We start from the raw sequence: 14,914 nt of genomic DNA on the forward strand, positions 1-14,914 counted from the left end.
GTTATTTTTCTATCTATATATCTATCTATCCATGTTTCTGCCTGTCGCTTTTTATATTTATTTACCTGTCCACCTGTTCGCTTTTTCATTTATATTCATATGGGCTCAGAGACAATCATGCACTTTATACACACGTATCTTGAAAGTATGTTTATTTGCAAATTTGTTTCATTTTGCCTTGCCAACTGCTTTCACATATGTACACACACACACACACACACACACACACAATAAATACGAGAAATATTAGAGATATTTGTAATATAGTTACACGATATGCATATAAAATGTTAATATTAAGAAATATACTTAATGAAAATAATGTTATGTATGAAATATGTAATGAATGTGTGCGTGTGTGTAATTGAAAAATAAAAAAGAGAATAATAAGAAATTTTATTAGTGAATATTAACGTTCGTATCAGAGGTAATTTGTTCGGGGTTTTTATTGAGGGTTTTATGTATGTTGGCTCTTTTTAAGTGTGTGATTGATGTAAATAGATCGTGAAAGTGTCTCAAGAGGTAATCTACGAGCTCACACTTCGAAACCAGTTGAAACTTGGTATATAATAAATAATTCATCAGAGCGTTAAATATCTCTTCTGAGCAGATTCGGCATTTATTAAATATTTTAGTTTAAGGATTCATATATTCAATAAGTGACCAGTATATTTTAATGTTTAAGGTTTTTAGAGATTTTTTTTTCTCTAAGACCCCAGATATATTTAGCCAATGACGTAGTGATCTTGTATTCTAGATATCGAAAGGAGAATAGGTGTTGCGTATATCGACTTTTAAATGAATTTGCTGTAAAGCCGATATAGTCTCTATTTATATCATCAGGTGAAGAGATTTTGGCTCAGTATCTCAAAAATTTATCACGGCACTTTCCAAGCAGGACACAACACTTAATAACGATAGAATTGCATGAAAATGAAGATTCAGACCATTTTGTATGTGTTTTCTCAAGTCGAACTTCGATAGTGAAAAAGCTGTAGCCAACATTTACTTTATTTCTATTGAAAGCATTGTTGACTATGTGTGTATATGTATTCGATGTACATTTATGTGAGTAGGTATGCAAATATACACGTGTTCATAGGTATAAACTCAAATAAGTGTATATAAATGTGTCTATGAAATATTAACACGTAAAAAATTTATTTGTATATATATATATATGTGTGTGTGTGTGTGTGTGTTTATGTGTATAAATGAAAAATGTTATGTTTATGTATTGTTTATAAACGCATGTGTTATATATATATATATATATATATATATATATATATATATGTATATGTATATATGTATATGACTGTATTTATATACGTATATCGAGAACGGACGTTCAGTAGTGATATAGATAGCTTTATACGTATATACATATATCTAAATAAATTCATATGTATATATGTGTATTAAACATATGTATATAGATGTATATATAGATTTATATAGATGTATACATATATGTACATATAGATGTATATATATGTACATATAGATGTATATATATGTACATATAGATGTATACATATGTACATATAGATGTATACATATGTACATATAGATGTATACATATGTACATATAGATGTATACATATGTACATATAGATGTATACATATGTACATATAGATGTATACATATGTACATATAGATGTATACATATGTACATATAGATGTATATAGATGTACATATAGATGTATATAGATGTACATATAGATGTATATAGATGTACATATAGATGTACATATAGATGTATATAGATGTACATATAGATGTATATAGATGTACATATAGATGTACATATAGATGTATATAGATGTACATATAGATGTATATAGATGTATATATATGTATATATATGTATATAGATGTATTTGTGTATACAGATGTATGTGTGTGTATATATGTGTATATAGAAGTATGTATATATGTAAATAGATGCGTATGTATATATATATGTATATAGATGCGTATGTATATATGTATATAGATGCGTATGTATATATATTTGTATATAGATATATGTATATATATATATATTATAAATGTAGATGGATATATAAATGTAGATGGATATATATATATATATATATGGATGTATGTATATATATATATATATATAGACATGTATATATGGATGTATATATATATATATATATATATATATATATATATATATATATATGGATGTATGTATATATATATATATATAGACATGTATATATGGATGTATGTATATATATATATATATAGACATGTATATATGGATGTATGTATATATATATATATATAGACATGTATATATGGATGTATGTATATATATATATATATAGACATGTATATATGGATGTATGTATATATATATATATATAGACATGTATATATGGATGTATGTATATATATATATATATAGACATGTATATATGGATGTATGTATATATATATATATATAGACATGTATATATGGATGTATGTATATATATATATATATAGACATGTATATATGGATGTATGTATATATATATATATATAGACATGTATATATGGATGTATGTATATATATATATATATAGACATGTATATATGGATGTATGTATATATATATATATATATATATATATATGGATGTATGTATATATATATATATATATATATATATATATGGATGTATGTATATATATATATATATAGACATGTATATATGGATGTATGTATATATATATATATAGACATGTATATATGGATGTATGTATATATATATATATATAGACATGTATATATGGATGTATGTATATATATATATATATAGACATGTATATATGGATGTATGTATATATATATATATATATAGACATGTATATATGGATGTATGTATATATATATATATAGAGACATGTATATATGGATGTATGTATATATATATATAGACATGTATATATGGATGTATGTATATATATATATATAGACATGTATATATGGATGTATGTATATATATATATATATATAGACATGTATATATAGATGTTTATGTATATATATATATATAGACATGTATATATAGATGTTTATGTATATATATATATATAGACATGTATATATAGATGTTTATGTATATATATATATATGTACATATGTGTATATAGATGTATATGTCTATATGTATACAGACGTATATGTATATAGATGTATATATGTGTGTATATATGTATTTTATTTATGCGCCCTTTTAAAGCCTGTATATATATATATATATATTTATAGATGTTTATAGATATATATGTATGTATATATGTATATTTAAATATATGCATATATATATATATATATATACACATTCATATATATATATATATATATTTATAGATGTTTATAGATATATATGTATGTATATGTGTATATTTAAATATATGCATATATATATATATATATATGTATATATATACACACACACACATTCATACATATGCCATATATGCAAATATATCTATGTATATTTATACACATGAATATACATCTTCGTTTATTTATAAGTATGTAAATATATCTATGTATATTTAAACATATGTATATGCATCTATACATATTTATACATGTATTTACATCTATATATATGTATATACATCTACATATATTTATGTATATGTATATTTATAAATGCGTGTGTATACATGTATATTTGTATGTGCATGTATGTATAATTATATGCGTATATGTTCACCTATATGTATGAATGTAAAGATACTTTTTTTTTGTATTCTGCGACTGTATACACGCTTGTGTGTGTGTGTGTGTGTGTGTGTGTGTGCACTTGCTGAATTATAAGATGTGAAATTAGATGATTTTCGTGTTATTGTATGTATAGTCGGTCCAGTGTTTCATTTCACCTGTAATCGGAGTTATAAATATTGACTGTGATCTGCACTTCACTGTACCAGATCGGCACAAGTATTTGACTGGCATTTCATTTTATCGACCCTCGAAGCATTATAGGCAATAGTCGCCACAAATACCACAAGATGTGTGTGTGTGTGTACTTGCTTGGTCTGGGTTACAGGGCAGTGCCTATGGCCTTTCCGTACCTAGAAGTGCCTGTGAAATTAAGGCCATTAATGTCTCTCATGATCCTTTACAAGTCAACATCTGCAGAAATGAAAGGAGCAGGGTGGGAAAGCCACAGGGCCGACGTTTATAAAAGAGGATACAAGGCGTATTGTTTAGTTCATGGACTGAAAGGTTGGAAATATAAAAGGTGATGTGTGAATCGGAGGTAAGTGGGTCAAGAATGTCTGAGAAGAGGTGGCTTGATCCTTGCAAATTCCGAGCGGCAGAAGCCATTGAGATTACCTGTAGAAAAGGCAGACGGGGGAGATAGAGTGCCTGCGAGCCAGAGTCTAGATCGTCGTCTCTGTGAGTGATTTTACGCCAGTCAGTCGGTTACCATTTTTTAATTTTTTTTATGTGGTCTAGGTTGCTTTTGTGTGTGTCACAGCTACACCGTCACCAATGTGAGAGCAATGCTTCATTGTCGGCTTCATATAACCTTCGAAGCATGTCTATGATTGTTAGGTTCCAGAAGCGACTTCAGGCCCTGAAGAGTAGAGCTAGTCGTTAGGACGTTGTCCTAGCTATGCTATGGATATGCTTTTCCCAAGAGAGATACCCGTGATAGCCATTTAGAACGATTGTAAGGACTCAGGTTTCGTGTCGCCTATGATTTAGGTGGATTGTAGATAGATAATGTTTTATATGAGTAGCGATTGTTTTCTTTTGCTATTGGAAGAGACAGGTTTGACATGTCTCCATTGAAGAATGCTTTCGAGGTCTTCTCTCTGCATGGTGTCTGTGTGGGTTTGGCGTGTGGTGTCAAGGTTACGAGTGGATTATGTTTGGTTTAAAGGTTTGAGAAAAATTAACAGTAACGTCATTTACATAAGAGCAGTTGCTGTTGTTGGACGTGAGGGCAAGTAGGTCGTTGATGTGTATAGAAGGAAGGCAACGTGTGGGTGGGCTAAGAAAACACCCCTTAGGCACGCCGGAGTTGATAAACCGAGGGTTAAAAAGAGCTTCGTCCAAATACTTTGCCATAGTGAGACCTGATTGGAAGCTACCGATCTAAGGGATAGGTGTCGAGTGGGGTTCTAGGCGAACAGTTTCGATAGAGGATCTCGCGTGACTGACACCGTTGAAAATATTTATGTTGAGGGCGACAGGCGTTACTTTCACCAAAGTTTTCCAAGGCGAGAGCCAACTGGTGAATGACATTTGTGTGTGTGTGTACATACATACATACACACACACACACACAAATACACGTATATACATGCATTTGTGTAAGTATATTGGTATATAAACAGATGTGTGTGTCTTGTATGTTTGTGCGTATGCAGATATAAGCGCATATATATATATATATATATATATATATATATATATATATATATATATATATATATATATATATAATGTGTGTGTCTATGTATATGGGTTGTGTGTGTGTGTGTGTGTCTATGTATATGGGTTGTGTGTGTGTGTGTGTCTATGTATATGTATATGGGTTTTGTGTGTGTGTGTGTGTGTCTATGTATATGTATATGGGTTGTGTGTGTGTGTCTATGTATATGTATATGGGTTGTGTGTATTTGTGCATATATACTTCCAGTGTATATACGTGTGTGTGTGTTATGTTGCGAGAGAAAATGTAACATTAATGACACAGTTATTTTATATTCTTCGTCTGTAAGAGTATTACCTCTAGCAGTCCTCTACAATATTCTCGGATCGCTTGTTCCCTTCAATGAATGTGGGCTCTGACTAAAATATATATGTTGTGAGTGCCAGCTGTTGTAGATTTTAATATCTATTATTTTTTTGTCCGTGTTCTTCTTGGCGGTAGTGTATTGGACGACTTTTAACTATTACTTCTGCCGCCCGATTCTTATTACACTTTACATGTGTAGATCCTTTCCACGGCTGGTTTATTCACTCTATTTTAATTGATCGTTGGATAAACAAAAAGAAAAAAAAAACATTAGTTTCTGAAATATTGGTTTAAGATTATATAGTTTCGATAGTTTGAATCTGTCGACTGTATACAGTTAAAATGGAAAAAATGAATTTTTTGTCTAAGGTGTGTGCGGGAGGGCTAAAGTCACAGCAGTGAAGAGAACCACTTATAATAGCGTTACTCATGTTAATGTACCGTCACTTCCCGTTTATTTATATATTTTATCTATCTATTTATTTTATGTTTTTATTGTCGTTTCAATTAAAACATTCATTATCAGACAAAAAACGTAGAGGTGGGTCTCTTTCTAAAATAGCCCAACCCATCTTGTACCTGTCATTCAGCCTGGAAGTGACAACAGTGGGTGTATTAATAATGTGCGTTAAGTGAGGATTTGATATATATATATGTGTGTGTGTGCGTCCGTGCGATATTATTTAGCTAAAAAAAAAACAAATTTCATCGTACTTTTTGTTTTAAACGAAGTGTAGATTTATTTGAGTTTTAGCCACCAAATATTATGAGTGGATCATATACCATCTGTGTGTGTGTGTGTGTGTGTGTATTTTACAAAATGGTAATTCATCGGGTGTAAAGGAAAGAATATGCGAGCTTTAGTTAATGACGTTATACTACAATAATATAAGTTAGTAGTAGGATAGAAAATAGCTTCTCATTTCTGATGTCTTTATATACTTTACCTTCCTACCTATATATATATATATATATATATCTGGTCTATCTTTTGTGTTTGTGCGTCTACTTGAAATTAACGAGTGTGTATGGTGGGTAGGTGGTGAGATGCACCCGTTTTATACTTTAGTAGTAACCGTCAAACAACAACGTCAATGTTTCGTGTGTGAGCGAATACATACAGGTGGCTTCAATTTAAGGTACATTCCAATGTATCAGTCTACCGTCCGTCTGAAATTCTTGTTTCTCGTGTGTGAGATTTAGATTCGATTTCTGCACTGCACGAGTTATGTCTCCCCCCCTCCTCTTACCATTTCTCTCTCTATCTCTCTTTCTCTCTCTTCACTTTCTCTCTCTCTCTCTCTCTCTCTCTTTAGTAGGTATAAGACTGCAGTTTCGCAGCAGATATATACATATACCACTTATGTCAACACTGTCACATAATTACAACCACCGTCGCAAGCACCACTACTACCTTTCTCATTCATTATTCCAGTAAAATCTCAACTACTACATCCCTGTAGGCACCACATCCACTTCACACGCACACGCACACGCACACACACACACACACACATACATCGCAGCCAACAGTCACATTACCTTTATAACATCACAATTACACTACTACATCGACGTCCTCTGTTACACTCTACATCAAGCATGGACAACCTTTTTCGGGAAGCACGAGACATGGCTCGTCATCAGGTGGGCCGCACTTCTAAAAAATTCATGGTAGCTTTTCCGTTAGGCGTGCCATTCAGAGAGTCCCACGGGCCGCAGTTTGCCCATGACTGTTCTACATCAATTTCCTTGTATCCTTGTCTCTAGGCACGAAGACTAACTAAACATTACACCTACCAGAAACCACTACCATCTTATATGAAAACAAGGCGGTGGGGTGTGCTTTGAAACCTATCGCGGGTTTATGAGAGTGCTAAAGTGTTGGGTGTGTAGCCTTGAGGTGTTGTTGGTGGGAGTCGTGGCAGTACGCGCACACGCACACACAGTGCGATCGTCAGTCACATTAGAGAATAACTCGGTGTTCTCTGCATGTACCGTTCTCTCACTGATTATTTTAGGTGCCCGTATAGTCGCGATCAAACAAACACTTCTCTCGGTCTTATCTTTTAACCCTGTTGAATAACCAAGATATGGCAGCACTGGGCTAGTACTTTAATTATCGGTCCACAAAAGGATGAAAGTTGAAGTTGCACTAACTGTAAGCTCAGAAAACCCAAACGTACGTCGCAGCGCATTCTGTCCGACGTTCTAACATCTTTACTGAACGGGACTGCCTTATATATGTGTGTGCGGCGCGTGCGCGCGCCTGTCTGCCTTTTATGTTGCTGCTTTTTATTTTGAACGCTTTCGTTTCTAGTGAATACCATTACGAATACCATTTGTGAAAGCTAAACACAGAATGCAGTTTTCTGGGGGTTTTTTAAGATAGTAAAAGCTTCGCAACTAAACTCACTTTATATCCTAAATATTTCACACAAACATACGCGCTATACCTTATCAACCGAACTACTACAACTCTACCCCAGACATCACCTGATGCTCCCAACACCTAGCTACTACAACCAATCGGCAAACAGTTTCCCCAGCATTCACCAACACCACCTACCAATTACCATCGAAACATCAATGAAGTTAGCAGAAACACTTAAACAAACTTCAGAAAAGCACAGATGAACGAGTTCCGTCAAGAAACAGAATCAAAGTTTCAGAATTCACCGATCGCGAACATCAATCGATCGACACTGCAATATTAAACAATAGCAGCTGAGGGGAAATACTTCAGGAGAGTGTTCTGCATACGAAATATAAAAAGGTAGGGTCTCACATATGTAATATAGTTAGTTGAAAAATTTCAATCGACTAAAATTATCTAAGCAATTAGTATAATAGACAAATTCTCTCTGGGATTGCTTGAAATGTAATTTTTAAAAACGCATGTGAAATAATTCGAAAAAGGTAAGCTGATTGAAATTTTTGATCAATATAAGTAACTTAGATTGAAGTGAGTTTGATTTTACAGCCAACTGGTGAAATAACGGATAAGTTTCGGTCTTATCAGACCTCCCCAGTGAACTACGTTCTTATTTGGCAAGACGCAAGACTCAGTGTTATAGAAATGGATGGAATGTAGGGACCGTTGGTTATGTATGAAAACAATATAATCGAGGGAAAATATTTCGGGGGTACAGTCTGCATACTATATATATATATATATATATATATATATATTCGCTCATATGTAATATATTGAATACATACGCGCAAACGGTGGGATGTTATTTATGTAATTACCGAGTTGAAAACTTCGATCTGCTGAGATTATCTAATCAATTAGTGCATTAAACTCTCTGTAATGATACTTGAAAATGTTTAATAAAATTATTAAGATCACTTGATCAAAAAGTTTTTGGACATTTCAGATTAGAGTGGGTTTGAGTCCTTATTAAAGCAAACTGGTTTACTATTGCACAAAAATAGAGACCCGGAAAAAATATATATATTCTCACTATTTATTATTATGAATTATTTATTTCCACCACTATTATTTCTTATCGCTTCTATCTGAATGTTACTCTAAATGTTGATTCGGATGATTGACCATTTTCAAGTGTATAGATTTTTTTTAACCCACAGAGACACGTTATTTTTGTTTTCTCAAATTTTCAGCTGATTTCGGTAGATTTCCCTTCGGTTTAAAATTGTGACCACAGCGGTGTATGTGTGTAACAATGCTCTTACGATGCTCTGTCTGTCAGTTTATCTAGCTATCTATCTGTCTGTCTATCGATGAAAACAAGCTTTTATGTAGAAACATTGATTCATGTCCAGGAAATATATACTATACATTACGTATGTTTATTTTAATGTATGTACCTTGATTTATTTTCGAATTGTACACGTGTATTATCTGCATCTACGCATTTATTTTCGGTTTCTTTCTCTTTTATTACTATTATTTATTTGTTTACTTATTTATTTATTGGTATATGAATGTATGTATTACATACGTACATGTTTATATCTATGAACAGTCTGGTGATGATCTACTCAGTTTGATGCACATGAAATACAGGTACGACTTGGCAAGGCGTGCGTGCTTTACTTTTGAAATACACAAATGTATCTCTTTACATTAATATATGACTCTACACACTTCTAACGCTGTATTTAATTGTTAAGAGTTGCTAAAAAGTCTTGTTTCCAAATAGAAATAGACGGATGTGCTGTGTTGAATAAGAGTAACAAATTCCTCTTCGTACAATCTCACACCAAGAGACACACTTCTTTTGTTAGGTACAATAGAGTCCAATATATTATTGCTAATGCTAATATTATTGATAATATCATTATTAATATTTTCAAGACGGCAGCGAGCTGACAGAACCGTTCACACGCCGGGCAATATCCTTAGCGGTGTTTCGTCCGTTTTTACTTTCTGAGTTCGAATTCCGCCGAGGTCGACTTTGTCTTTTATTTTTTCGGGGTCGATGAAATAAATAACAATTTAGCACTGTGGTCGATGTAATCGACTTTCCCCCTCCTCACAATTTCAGGCCTTGTACCTATAGTAAAAAGGATTATTATTATTATCGAGGCGGCAGCGATCTGTCAGTATCGTTAGGACGCCGGGTAAAATGCTTAGCGGCATTTTGTCCGTCGCTACGTTCTGAGTTCAAATTCCGCCGAGGTCAACTTTACCTTTCATCCTTTCGAGAGTCGATAAAATAAGTACCAGCTGAACACTATGGTCGATGTAATCGGCTTAACCCCCTCCCCCAAATGTCAAGCCTTGTGCCTATAATAGAAAGAATTATTAAATGCCACTTCTGCTGTTCGTCACTCTTATCCCTTTATCTGTATGCAGGCGAGCTGGCAGAATCGTTAGAGCATCGGGGAAAATGCTTTTGCGGTACTTTTCCGACTCTTTAAGCTCTACGTTCGAATCTCAACGAAGTTACCTTTGTCTTTCATTCCTTCAGGATCGATAAAATTAATTATCAACAGGTCGATGGCATTTACTGCTCCCTCGCCCATCATTCCATTCCTTTCGGGATCGCTCTGAGCATTCTAATATTTTTCACAGTGAACATACCGGCCGCCTCGGACGTTCGGCGAATGACATTCTCGGAAGAAACGTGCGGGCCGAATCCACCGGGGGACGCGCTACCGCACGCTGACGAGGTCCAATACGCTTGAATCTGAAACCATTGTTTAAGATGATAAAAGGAGGCGAGCTGGCAGAACTGTTTGGTTGTTTCAAAAAGTGTCTTACGGTATCTCTGTCATCTCTGTACGTTCTGATTTCAAATCCCGCTGCAATTTTACCTTTCACCTTTGCGTGGTGGATTAAATAAAGTATTATTTAAGTACTGGTGCAGTTTTATTGACTAAACTTCTCCCCTCAGAATTACTAGCCTTTTGTCTGATTTTCTTCGGCTTTTTACGTTCTGAATTCAAATCTAGCTGTGATCCCCTCTGTCTTTCATGCCTCCGAGGCTGATAAAATTAAGTACCAGTCAAATACTGTGGTCGATTTAATCGACCTTACAAAATTTTAAGCCATGTAACTTTGTTAAAAATAATCAAAATGATGAAGACGGCGAAGTGGTAGAATCGATAAAGCGTCAAGCAAAAGTGACTTGCACCGTTCGCTCCAGTTCTTTACGTTCCGAGTTCAAATCCATCTGAAGTCATCCTTAACCTTCAATTTTCCGAGATGGATAAAACAAAGTGCTTGTCAATTATAATGTGAATTTTATCGGCTGTTCCCTTTTTCTGTGCCTATATTTCTAACACTTAAGGTAGAGGTTGCCATAATATGTAGTTCGACGAAAGGCGGCGAGCTGGCTGGCAGAAGCGTTAGCACGCCGGGCGAAATGCTTGGCAGTATTTCGTCTGCTGCTACGTTCTGAGTTCAAATTCCGCTGAGGTCGACTTTGCCTTTCATCCTTTCGGGGTCGATTAAATAAGTACCAGTTACGCACTGGGGTCGATATAATCGACTTAATCTCTTTGTCTGTCCTTGTTTGTCCCCTCTGTGTTTAGCCCCTTGTGGGCAATAAAGAAATAAGAAGCGTTAGCACGCCGGGAGAAATGCTTGGTGGTATTTCGTCTGTCTTTACGTGCTGAGTTCAAATTCCGTCGAGGTCGACTTGCCTTTCATCCTTTAGGGGTCGATAAATTAAGTTGCGTACTGGGATTGATCTAATCGATTGGCCGGCCCCCTCCACCCAAATTTCAGGCTTTGTGCGATCTTTATACTCCTTTATTTACTGAATCCAAGCCCCGGTGAATTCTATCCTGTCTTTTAAATTCTTTCACATCCGATAAAAAGAACTACAATGTTAAGCGAATGAACTTTCTAATGCATGTCTGCAGCCTTCTCTTTCCTTTACCTCATGAGTGAAAATAAAAAATACAAGCCATTTTTTTATATAGACACAGGCATGGGTGCGAGGTTAAGCTCGCTTTACAATAACGTGGTTTCGGGTTCAGTTCCATTGCGTGGTACCTTGAACAAGTGTCTTCTACCATAGCCTCAGGCCGACCAAAACCTTGTGAGTGGATTTGGTAGACGGAAACTGAAAAAAGCCCGTCACATATATATATATATATATATATATATATGTATATATATAATACAAAGAATATATATATACATGTATGTATATATATATATATATATATATATATAATACAAAGAATATATATACATGTATACACACATATATGTACATACTTACATCTACATGTGTATATATATATGCATATCAGGGTACAGGACGTTAGAACAATGAACTACAGACAACGGAACGAACACATAGGAAAACGGAAAGCCACTTGGAATATTCCTTCATCAGCTGCCTCTATTCTAACCTGACGTTTCGAACATACACATACATCTATGTGTGTGTCTCTGTTTCTCTCCCCACTCCCCACCCACCACTTGACATCTGGTGCTGGGGTGTCTACATCCCTATGACTTGGCGGTACGGCAAATTAAGTACTTGGCTTCAAAAGAAAAAGTCCTAAGGTCGATTTGTTCAATCGACCCTAGGACTTTTTCAGGGTGATGCCCCAGCATGGCTGCAGTCTAATGACTCGAGTTGAAAGATAAAAGATAATATAATAATAGGAAGAAGATCTTGCGAGTGAGGAGTGTTAACTATTTTAATCAGCCAAGTATATTACTAGTGGTTATCTATTCCGGTGGAATGAAAAATAAAGATCGCTAGATTTGAACACTGATCCCAGTGGGACGAATTAAACTATGTTCAGGGTTTCATTTATATTCTTCCATTCACATTCCGTCTCCTGTCTCAAACTTGGTCAAGTCAAGCGACCTGAAGACTGTGGCTTATATTGATCGAATCTTAAGTAGAATGAAACGCAATAGGCGAAACCCTATGTATTAATATTTACCATACTGCAGTAGTGAACATCAAGCTCAGATACAGTGTTAAGAATTGAAACTGTGCCGTTGAATTCTATTTTGAAAGGGTTCGTGTCTTTCATTTCCCCCCCCTCTTAAATTTTTTTTTTTTTGTGAGCTGACACGCAACTGAACTTATTAACATATTTCTCTATCGCGCACACATTCCTCGCACGCGCGCGTATACACACACACATACACGCGAATTTCAGACATAACTCTTTTCATTCACACGCGTTTCAACATCTCTCTCACACATATATATGCTCTATGCGTCTCTAATTTCAAACACACACACACACTTCTCTAACTCCTCTATCTTGTATTCATACATTTTAACCCCTGAAGAAATGTATGCGTGTTGGGGACGTTTCACACATTTCCTTTTACAATCACCATTATCTATATCTCTAGCCTATTTCACCTCTCTTTCTCTGTCTCTCTCTCTCTCTCTCATCTTTTATAGTCGCCTCGTTATAAGATGTGTATACAAATACAGGGACAAGAGGGGTGGTGAAGGATTTAGACTAACGTAATAAAGCCAATAATTTAACACTTAGCTATATACTTCAGACCCAAGCAGGCTAGATTAGGGAGAGGGATTGTTCTGTCAATGTCTCTCTTTTTCATTATATCCTCTCTCTCTATTCTTGTATCTGTCTTTCCCCTCTCTATATCTCTCCTTTTATCTTTGTCTCTGTCTGTCTATCTCAGTCTCTATCTGTCTCTGTTTCTCTCTCTTTCTATCTCACTGTTTCGTTTCTCCCACCTTTTATCTGTCCAACTACCCATCAACTTGTCTGTCCGTCCGTCTAACATCTCAAACGGTGTTAAGCTCCATTGACTACTGCCTAGTTGTTTCGACTCTTTCGGACCCCCCACCATCTCTAAGCTCTCGAGATCAAAGTTGACATCACTAACCTCTTGCTTCAAACATTTGACCTTTGGTCAAGAATTAATAATCACCAATCTAATTGACCACTGATTACATCGTCAACAACATATACCTCAACCTCTCCCCCTTTAACGCCACCTCAAGTATTCTCCAACAACATCACGACCACTCCATCAGTAACACCACGCCCACTATTACTAAAAAAAAAACTATCATTATAACCTCCCTCACTATCCCTTATTTTGTTCCCTTAGTCCTTCTACTTCTCTCACACGTTCTTTTCCCTCTATTATCGGTTGTTCAAAACTCGTGTTCTCCAAATACATTCATTAAAGGCCACAGTTTCTGTCTGTCTGTCTGTATGTATGTATGTATATGTATATGCGCTCGACTCACTCCTGTGTCTCACTCACTTCACCCCCTCTCTCATTTTTACTCGTTATTTGACGACGAAGTAGGTTAGGTCAGATGTTTATATTACTTTCTCAAAGCGCCCTTTCAGAATACCTGAGCATTCATACGTTTTGTAAAACGTTTATGGTACTCGATGCGACAATAAACAAGTGTAGAAAGCACGCAGAATAAAGAAATATTTTCTATACCCAGATAATTCTACAAGAGCTGTCTGTAACAACACAGTCGTGAACATTATAAAACACAATTATTATGAAGATGGAGTAACATTGATCAGAATGCTACACCGGTTTTCCAAAGTGATCTGAAACTATTGTAGACTCTGAGGGCGGATTTATGCAGGAGGAATCTACAGGATTAATATTAACGTCAAATATTTAATACATGAATATTGTGGCCCAGCATGAGAGATCCTGTGTAGCAGATAAATCTCTCGGATT

The 14,914-nt window shown here is 34.8% G+C and overlaps 1 protein-coding gene across 25 annotated transcripts in view; it reads left to right on the forward strand.

Moving 5' to 3' along the window:
• Positions 1-14,914, forward strand: part of LOC106880564 (latrophilin Cirl) — a 445,635-nt gene that overhangs the window by 279,508 nt on the left and 151,213 nt on the right. For 3 of the 25 annotated variants that reach the window (XM_052970096.2, XM_089356446.1, XM_089356439.1), the window contains exon 1: positions 6,850-8,545. The exons of 21 other annotated variants lie outside the window; for them this stretch is intronic. The gene's annotated coding sequence lies outside the window, so the exon portion shown is untranslated. Of the gene's footprint in view, positions 1-6,829; positions 8,546-14,914 lie in introns of those variants that run through there. One more of the 25 variants, XM_089356452.1, reaches the window with a different exon arrangement.

This window comes from Octopus bimaculoides, chromosome 8, assembly GCF_046866305.1.
Source record: "Octopus bimaculoides isolate indiv1 chromosome 8, ASM4686630v1, whole genome shotgun sequence".
NCBI classification, from domain to species: Eukaryota; Metazoa; Mollusca; class Cephalopoda; order Octopoda; family Octopodidae; genus Octopus; species Octopus bimaculoides.